Raw genomic sequence first — 9,683 nt, 5'->3', positions numbered from 1 at the left:
AAGTACTTTTCATTCACAAGCATGTTGGCATTTATATCACAAACCTTATTTGTTGTCCATCTCAGTTCTAGAGAACAAGAGCCTTTGAGTCAAGAACCTAGACTCGGCATCTCTGGCGAAGCAGATCTGACTGTGGAGAGGAGACGAGTTTAAGGCTCCTTCCTTCCCCGGCTGCAGGCTCCTCTGAGGAGTCCGGGGCCTCAGCTGTCCCACCCATCCGTGTGCTGCGTGCAAAAGGGAGAAAAGGCCACCACCACCCCAACCTCACTGCATGAAATTACAGTAGAGGTTCAGGTCTAGAGAAGAGCTCTAATGAAAGTAGAACATGAGGGGTTAGGACTCAAAAGTTTTACCCCCAAGTCACAATATTAATTTAGAAGGTTCACTTAAACTCCTCCTTCCTGAGGGTTCTCCCTCTGTTACATCTTGCAGCTACGTGTCCTTGGGCACATTCTTTTCTTGACCTCTCTCAACCTGAGGTCATCATTTCACTTATAAAATGAGGATAATAACAGCACCCCATAGAGTTTTGGTGAATATTATAAGAGATAATAATTTATATGTAGTTCACAATGCTCAGCTTTTAATAAATGCAACATTGCCGGTGTGTCCGATAACATATATATTGGTAGAACTAGAGTATATACCTCATCAGGGAATTATGAGCATTGTTAAGCTATTGTTTGTAAAATCCTTTTGCACTTCTATTTGGGCACAGCACATTGTACATTTCTGTTGGAACAGGATAAATAAATACTTATTTATACATAAGCATCACCTCTTTTTCCTACCAAAGAGATCATAATAGCTAGAAAGCTGGATACAAATAGAAAACTGGAATAGTAGGTCCCTGTGATCTTTGCACATGCACTTTGTCTGACTTTAAGGGCATATATCTTAAATTCTTCCATCTGAGAATTTGAGAACATGTCTACTGAACTTCATGAATAGAAATCTATCTATGGGTACTCTAGACACATTTTATATATAATTTAAGCTCAGTAATACAACCTATTGATTGCTTTGATTTTTATTTTCGCTATCTGACCAAATAAAGCAGAAACAGATGGCTTTTCTGACTTATACTATTTTAAGCTACAAACATGTTGCCCACTTTTGAGCCTATGTAGTTAATCTGAAATCTGTCACACGATAAAATTAAACCTTCTATATTTTAAGGTGGAGACAAGTGTGGATTGGATTTAGGGTCTGAACACCTGGACTCTGGTCCCAGCTTAACTCTGAACACACTACAGACCTCTTGAGAATCACTTCACCTTGCTGCATCTCAACTCCCTCATCTATGAGGTACGTTAGACAAGCGTGTGTACTAATCACCTAAGGATCTTGATAAAAGGAAGAGTCTGGTCAGCAGGTCTGGGGTGGAGACAGAGATCCTGCGTCTCTACCAAGCTCCTAGGGGAGGCCCCTAGGCTGGCCCACAGTCTTTGAGGGGCAAAAGACTGGAAAAATTCTTGGACAAATGCTGTATAATCTGGAGTTTCTATAAGATTATTCATGAGAAAGCATGTCATGATGGCCCCAAACAGGGATCAAGCAGAGACAATCACTAACATGGGTACAGTATTCTACAGTCATCAAAGTGTGTCCCATCCAGTTAGTCATCACAGCATTCCTAAGAGGAACCTAAACTCAGAAAAGCTGAATCACTGGCTCAAGATCACGAAGTCAGTATGTGGAAAAGGCCAAGATCAAACACAGTCTCCAACTAGCTGTGCTCACACACCACCAACGCCTTCCATGGTTACTTTTGCGTTCAACAGGCCCCAAAATGCATGAAGGCAAAGAAGACCTAACAGCCTAATTTTGTTTCATACACAGCCATATATGTATACATTTATTTAAAGTTACCCAAGTACTGATAAAATCTTGTGTTTACCTGTCAGAGCCCATTTAAGACTTCTATATTTTTTTCGCACCTTTCCATTATTTTTCTGCTGAATCCTATCCATCGAGTACAGAAAAGCCTCTCAGGCCAGCATGTACATTTCCAGTTTCAACTGCTACAGTACGTGAGTTCTAGATCTTAAAGGCCAAAAAGCATCTATTTGACTAAAGAGCTATAAGGCAGCCATAAAAATTATGGATCACAGAAATAAGCAATTAGTGTTATCTTCAATTGCTTTATTGGCAGTATTCACTCGTTAGAATAGAGGCAGCCGTAAAACAGATTGCAACATACTGTATAACAGCATATGGGATTTTACATTATAATGCTATTCTCTGCCAAGAAGTCATATTTTCATTTGAATGCATGGAACAGATTATCACAGGGTTTCCAGCATTAGAAGTAGATGACCCTCACTTTTTTTGAGGTTGTTGTTAAAAGGCAATTCCTGAAGTTGTGACTAAATCAAAATAAGTGCGATGGTGAATGGGGCTGTGTTACGTGCCTGCATTCTGGGCCACTGGAGACTGGGCATGGCGTGGAGCTACAGCAGATAATAAAGTCAATCTCTAACGTGGTGGATAGAGGGAAAGTTGAGGGTTTGCCAGTCTTCCAAACCAGCTGGCGTCAATTCTGGAGGAAGCTGTTCACCCGCCATCTCATCACAGCTGAAGCACCACAAAAGACACCACGAGCACAGGGGATAGAAATAAAACAATAGGAATAACAATATGAGAAGGAACAGAATCATTATTTAACATTGGGAGATGCCTTCCTGACATCTACTCTGCCATTTTTACAGAATATGTATGGGAGTGTGTTTATATATTGCAGACAACGTAATATAGACCTTCAAATACACACACACCCTGGAACAAATGTCAACAGGCCAAGCTCTCCGGAATCACCCAGAGGCCTAGAGTCTAAGAGTTTCCCCATCCCCTCACACATTTTACAACTTTCAGTATGGCACACCTGGAAATAGGGCTAAATGCCCACTGTCCTGTTTCAACAGTTAAGTTGGAAAAAGGGTAGGGTAAAGTACGTCTAACAGATTCTCTTTCCAAGATCAGCCTGTGCTACAGCAAATGAAAGGCTTTGAAAGGCAGGATTGCTGAAAAGGAAGCTTGTGTGGTTTCAAATTAGAAGTCATATTGTTGCACTCACAGTTGATCAAATAAATATTAATCACCAAATGTATTTATGTCACTTCGCACACGATTGCAATATATTTCAAATGTGTTTTTAAATGGTGGATAAAACACACTGGGATGGCAAAAAAAAAGAAATTCTCCTTTTATAGAACCACCGATACTAGGGAGCTAGAAGCATATGTAGTAATTTACCAGAACAAAGAAATATGTTTGAATTAGTTACTGTGTGTTTTCTGCTATTTATTCAGATCTAGTAAAATCCAAATAATTTGATAAGTCTTTAGAGCCTATGTACAATATCATGTTAAAAGTAGACTTTAATCTTATGTAATGTTTCAATGAATTAGTGTGTTCACTTAAATAATTTTTCTAGTCTTAAGTCTGTAAAGTTATAAAATTGTAAAAAACATTTTTCATTGTAAAGAAAAAATCCTTATAATTTTGGAAAAAGATTACACTAAATGATTTTAAAGGCAGTAATAATGCAAAACAAAGTATAATAGAGCTGCCCCTTTCTATATCCCTTGGTTACTTGGAGTAACATTTTCAGTTCTCAATTTCCACACTTCTATGTTTAAGGACTTTTCTTTATTCATAAAAGGATTTGATAAGAAGAGTAATTAGACTAAAAATGCAAGCCTTTTGCAACCTAATCCTGCCTATGCTATTGACTAGCCCCTATGGCGTGCATATATTGATACACTGTTTAAATTCTGTATCAGCTGTCATGGATCTATTTGTAAAGTTGCATAATGACCATAATACCTACAGCCACCTTCCAAATTGAGCTTGAAAAAGATTTTTTAAGTATTTCTCAAGTGGTCAGAGTAAATTTCTCAAGTGGTAAGAAATTTCTCAAGTAAATTTCTCAAGTGGTCATGAATGACTACCTTGTCTTATTTCTAGAGTGAGGAAAGCTGGTAGTTTTCCAGCAGCCAAACAAGGGGCCCCTTTAAAAACCTGAAACGGAAAGAGGAACCAGGAGAGTGGCTAGTTTATACTTTGAGAAAATGATGCTGACCGACTGAGGGTATTCCACCAATGTATAACATACAGTGAAACATCTGCCTTTTGGCTCAGCAGTATTTTCCTCGCTAGCCCACCAATTTCCTTAATTTGGCAACTCTTGTGGCCCTGGCCTTGGGACGGAGGTAACACTATATATAAATGTCGAGAAGCAAGCTGTTCCTTGGATCTGTAAGGTAGCAAACTCAACAGACTACACATTTTTAAAATGTCAGTGAGTATATGAGTGTGTACGATTGTGTGTGTGTTTCACCAAATACAGTTGCACTGAGTCAGACAACAGTAACACCAAAGGCTAATGGAGAAAATGTGTTTTTTTAACATATTGATCTTGTCATGCAATAATGTGACTTAATTCCGCATTGTTCAGAACAAACCAACAATGAATAGTATCTTGCTATATAATGACTAGTTTTTCCTTTCCTTGCAAAAGTAAAAGCATTTAAGAAAAAAACAAAAAAAAAAAAACCCACAAGCATCTCAAATAGCCTCTGCTTTGCTGCAAAAATAGACTGTGACGACAGTAACTCTCCCAATCAATTATGCGGCATGGTTTTAAGTGAGGAAAAAACTTCAACATACGAATCACTTCAAAATATATACAGCATATATCTATATGTACAAACTGCATAAATTTTGAAGGGCTACGAAGCATATATTTTGCTACACCAAAGCTCTGACTGTTAAATTGATTGCAACAAAACTTTAATTTCTTTTTCTGAAAAAACCCGAGGAATATGAATCTTACTGGAATTATTTAAATGCAGTGGTGTGTGTATACATCTATGTGTGTGGGTATAAACAAGATTTCTACAAATTCTCTTCAGTAGGCTCAGAAGCAACACCTCTTCTCTAACAAAAATATTGCTCTGAAATTATCTCCTTTAAAAGTGACGACTTAAAAGAATGTACTTCAAAGTCCACAGTCTACACATCTGCATTCTGAACCCATTCTGCATAGGGGGTCACTTAATAGTGTTCACTCCTGCTGTATACATGCAAGGTTCATTAATGGTCTCCCTTAAAAGCACCTTTTTAAAGAATGATCTGCCACATTAGCCAGAGGAATATAATGTGTGTGTGTGTGTATGTACACACACAGATATATATAATTCTTTTTAATTTTGGCTGAATTCAGGAATGAGTCTGGGCTAAAAGAATCGATCTGTCACAGAGCAACAGATTGCAGTTAGAGACTGCCAACAAATCACAAGCAACAGTAGGTAATGACTAATTGTAACAGGAATGAGGGAACAGAGGGTGGGGATTATTTCAGAAAAGGTAACTGAAAAAATGATCCTTCCCAAATGAAATCAGTTTTGCTTTGGTGTTTGTTATTGTTAAATCAAATACAAGCACAGCACCTTCCCTCTTCTCAAGAATTCCTAGTGATGTTGATCCATTTGACAATTTCTAAGAGATTTGTGAATTTTCCATCACAGGTTGCCTTTTCTGCTCCTCCATTTCTATTAATACCATATTCTACGAGGCACTTTTGAGGTTTCTCAATGAATTATTACTTTAGCACATTCGTTGGAGCTCTACAACCTAAGACTTACAGGAAACCTTGACTATGACTCCCACTTTGTGGTAATGAATATACAACATGATCTTAAAAAAAAAAAAAGGAAAAGGATTTATGAAGATTTACAAGGTCCAAGAAATAGAATGGCAAGAGCAATCGTATCCATCTCTTTTATTGATTAGAATGTTACGATTTTTAATTATCTGTTCAATCATACCTCCTCAGATTTTCATGAAATACTTTTTTCTAATTATCAATGTACACAAACACAAACTTTTTATACCAGAAACTTAACCTTCTGAAACTTTAATCTATGAAATTACTTGGAGCTTGAGGTGCATAAAGGATTTAAACTCTGCACTAAGGTTCAAATGCTTTGGGAAATTTCTCTAATTTTCACTCCACTGCAGTGAAAATCAACAAGATGTTCTGTGTAGTTGAAACACAAGGGTTTTGTGGCTCCCTGTAACTGTAGAGATTACAAAGCATATTGGGTCAAATGTAATTTCATATTTTTAAAGGTCACTTATTGTGTTTAAACTTAAATATTTAACTTTAACCAATGTAGTGTGGTTAGATCGCTCATATACTTATTTCAAATGTAAAACTAACAATCTCCTTAAGTTGATGATATAGGCTGTTATCCCAATCTTTAGGTAATACAACCCATTTTGTCTCACTGCTATTTTAATTCCTAAATCCTCTGCTTTCTCCAACATGTTGAACATCAGACTCCATGTCTATTTAATACCTGCATCAAATATTCTTTATCTCCTCATAATTCAAAGAAGAAATAAATGAAGGAAGCTAAAGACTGACCTTTCTTAAATGGACATTGATCGATTGATGTCCCTAAACTAGTTTCTCAATAAACTCAACTCTTTCTCTGCTGAAAAAGAAAAGAGTGGCTCCCGAATGGCAAGTTAAAAAATTAACCAGTAAGGTAAGACCACGTAAAAGAGAAAGTATCAATTGCAGAAACAGTATCAGAACCAAATTATCAATAGATGGGAAAAGGATGAAAAATAATGGTGAACAATGAACTACAGGTCACTGAAGCAATGTATATGAGGGAAGGGAAGAAGCTAAGGGCAATGAGATGGCACAAGGGCAGCAGGAACCTTGTGAGTTTCCTCTTAGTATGATTTTTTCAGGAAAAATCATACTAAGAGGAAAAATTTGAAACCTTGTCAAAGAGAAGTAATGTTATATCAGGCACCCATAAAACACTAACAGAAAATCAGAATTATACTCAACTAAGCCCAGCCTAAATCGTAGTTGATAGGGGGTCATAGGCTTGGAATTTCCCTTCTGTTCCCAAGAAGCTTGTACATATAATTGGTATGCACCTAAACCATTCTTTTGATTCCAAGTGTCAGGATATTTTGAACAAGAAAACATACATCAACATCTTGATAACTGAAAGTCTGCTAAAGCTATTTATATTTATCATAACTGTTTGAACCTCCCAAGGGGTGAGATGCAGACAGCTTCATGTTCCAGATTTCAACACAAGTGCATCAATCTCCCATTATGACCTCCATCCTTTACATCCAAACACGGGGCAAGGGCCTAGCCACCCAACAGTGGTAATCCTCCAGCCAGCATTCACATCTCAGGTGATGACAGAGATACGGTAATTAGGGCCTGCTAGCACAAAAGCCCAAGGCCAGTGTGACAGCCAGTACCCAGTTCACTAGGCATAGCAGAAACACTGCCAATAATTTTCAAAGACTGATCAAACACCACCTGAGGTCAATTCATTCAATCATTTGTTATTTATTCATTCAATAAATATTTATCAAACACCAACCCACCACGTTCCAGGTACCAAACAGTCCCATAGCCTTGTGCCTTAACATTGTAATGTCACACATATATTGATTAAAGTAACCCATTTCCACAGGGAACTCTACTCAATACTCTGTAATGGCCTATATGGAAAAAGAATCTTTAAAAAAAAACAGTGGATATATGTATAACATTCACTTTGCCTGAAACTAACGCAACATTGTAAATCAACTATACTCCAATAAAAATTTTTAAAAAAAGAAAGTAACCCATTTCACAACAATAACAATTATAAAACTTGAATTACCACTTTTCCCCATGTTCTATGTTTGACCTTTCATGTGGGTCATAGGCATATTTGATACATCTGAGTAATTTCAGGTGGATTCTTCTACTTGTATATAACTACTTCATTAACAGTCAAGTTATAACATGTGAGCTTACATGAAGCATTGTGCTATTAAAATAAAAATATCGCTGGATATATTTCATCTTAATGTGAGTGAAACAACTTTTCAACCACCACCAAAGGAGAGAAAAGCTAGCGTGAAACCACAGGAATATATTAGGGATGGATAAAAGTAAGGCCCTGAAAAGGGCAGAGGGAGAAATTGGAAACAAGGGATGGCACCCCTACTCCATGATAGTGTCCAGGGCTATCGTCACTTCTGCTCCGGGATGCATAACTTAAAATACTTCAGATGTGAGGGAATCAGTTATTCCTTGTATTTGTCTTGCCTAAGTTGCAAAGTGAGATTTTTTTCCATAATTTAATTCTGTAATTTGATGTCTAATCCTTTCAGTTCATGATTTTATGGATTTCAACCAAAATGAGGACTCTCTTCTTTTGTCTTCTGTCTCCAGACGACTCTAATTTTGTTACCAAGATGCAGGCCCAGGTTATGTACTGCCCTAGGTATGCCCTTCTCTCCATTTTCTCTAGGTTCTAGTGAATAATAATTTATTCTTTGGAGGTGTTTGAACCAGAACTGCATATTCTATTATATACACACTCAAGTTCACATATACAAATATATATCACATATTTCCAATATACAGTAAAATCATATTTACGCCCACAAAAAAATGTTTTCCTCATAAAATTAACTTAAAGCTATTCAAAGAGTTTGGTCCACATCATCATTTCACGTGTTAAAATAAATAGGTAATTAATATCCTTTCTTTCCATGATATATCAACTATGAGCAGTATCTGGCAGATTCTGGCTAATAAACTCCAAAATAACAAATACATACTTAGCAAAAGCATGACTATATTAATTATTTAATGTAAATGAAGAATCAGCATGTTGGCCAATTTTTTTTTCTAAAATAAACTTGTTTATAAATGCTAGTAGTTGACTAAATAATTGTTTTAAAAATAACCATTCTTTTGGAAGGCCCATGTAAAAACAAAACAAATAAAACTTCAGATTTAACCACTCTAGGCCAAAATTTGAACTTTCCTTTGAGCTGTATAGATTTAGACAGGATCATGGCAGAAATGAGCATTTCCTGGGAACAATTATCCAACCAAGCCCCACTGGTTTCCCTTCACCATCTCAAAATCACAGCTGGTGATTTCAAACCACAGGGAAAAGTGAGTGATGGCCTCTGGGTTGCTACTGAGAACTATTTTCAGAGTATTTGTAGGTGCCCCCTCTCTTTTCCAGAGGCCACAGTGGCTCTTGAAACAGATTTTGTGTGCGTGTGGTTCCTTCCCTGTTTGCCCTGCAGCATATCCGACTTCTCCACTCCCAGGAGCTGTCCTTAGCCACTGCGACCTCGGTTCCTGCAGGTGACAGTATGGCTTTCTGCTGATTTATTAAAAATCTCCCATTTTATGGCTCCTGTGTACTCTCTGGAGTGTGATCATGTGACCAGGATAATGACAATCTGTCTCCCTGCTAACATTTCTCTACTTTGGTTATTTGTTTGATAAAGTGAGGAGCTTCCCTTTTGTTGCCCTTCATCAGAGCTTAATGTCTTTACTTTGGGATCAATATACTTTATGAATAATTTTATTTCCTTCTATTTTTATGGTCTTTTCTCCTCATTATCATACTGAGTTTATTAGCTGGTGCTGTCAGTATCTTTACCCTGTCATATGTTCCTGAGGTACAGTAAATATCACTTGTGTTGTAATTAATATGCACACCCTCTGCAGTAATTAAAGTACAGACCCCTTCAACCAGCTGAGCTTCCTACACTAATTCCACCTTATCTTCATAATGAACTTATTGTAATCTGAAACTACTACTGAATATTGTTCAGTAAGG

Source organism: Pseudorca crassidens, chromosome 14 (genome assembly GCF_039906515.1).
Source record: "Pseudorca crassidens isolate mPseCra1 chromosome 14, mPseCra1.hap1, whole genome shotgun sequence".
Classification (NCBI taxonomy): domain Eukaryota; kingdom Metazoa; phylum Chordata; class Mammalia; order Artiodactyla; family Delphinidae; genus Pseudorca; species Pseudorca crassidens.
Note: the sequence above shows the minus strand (reverse complement) of the source record.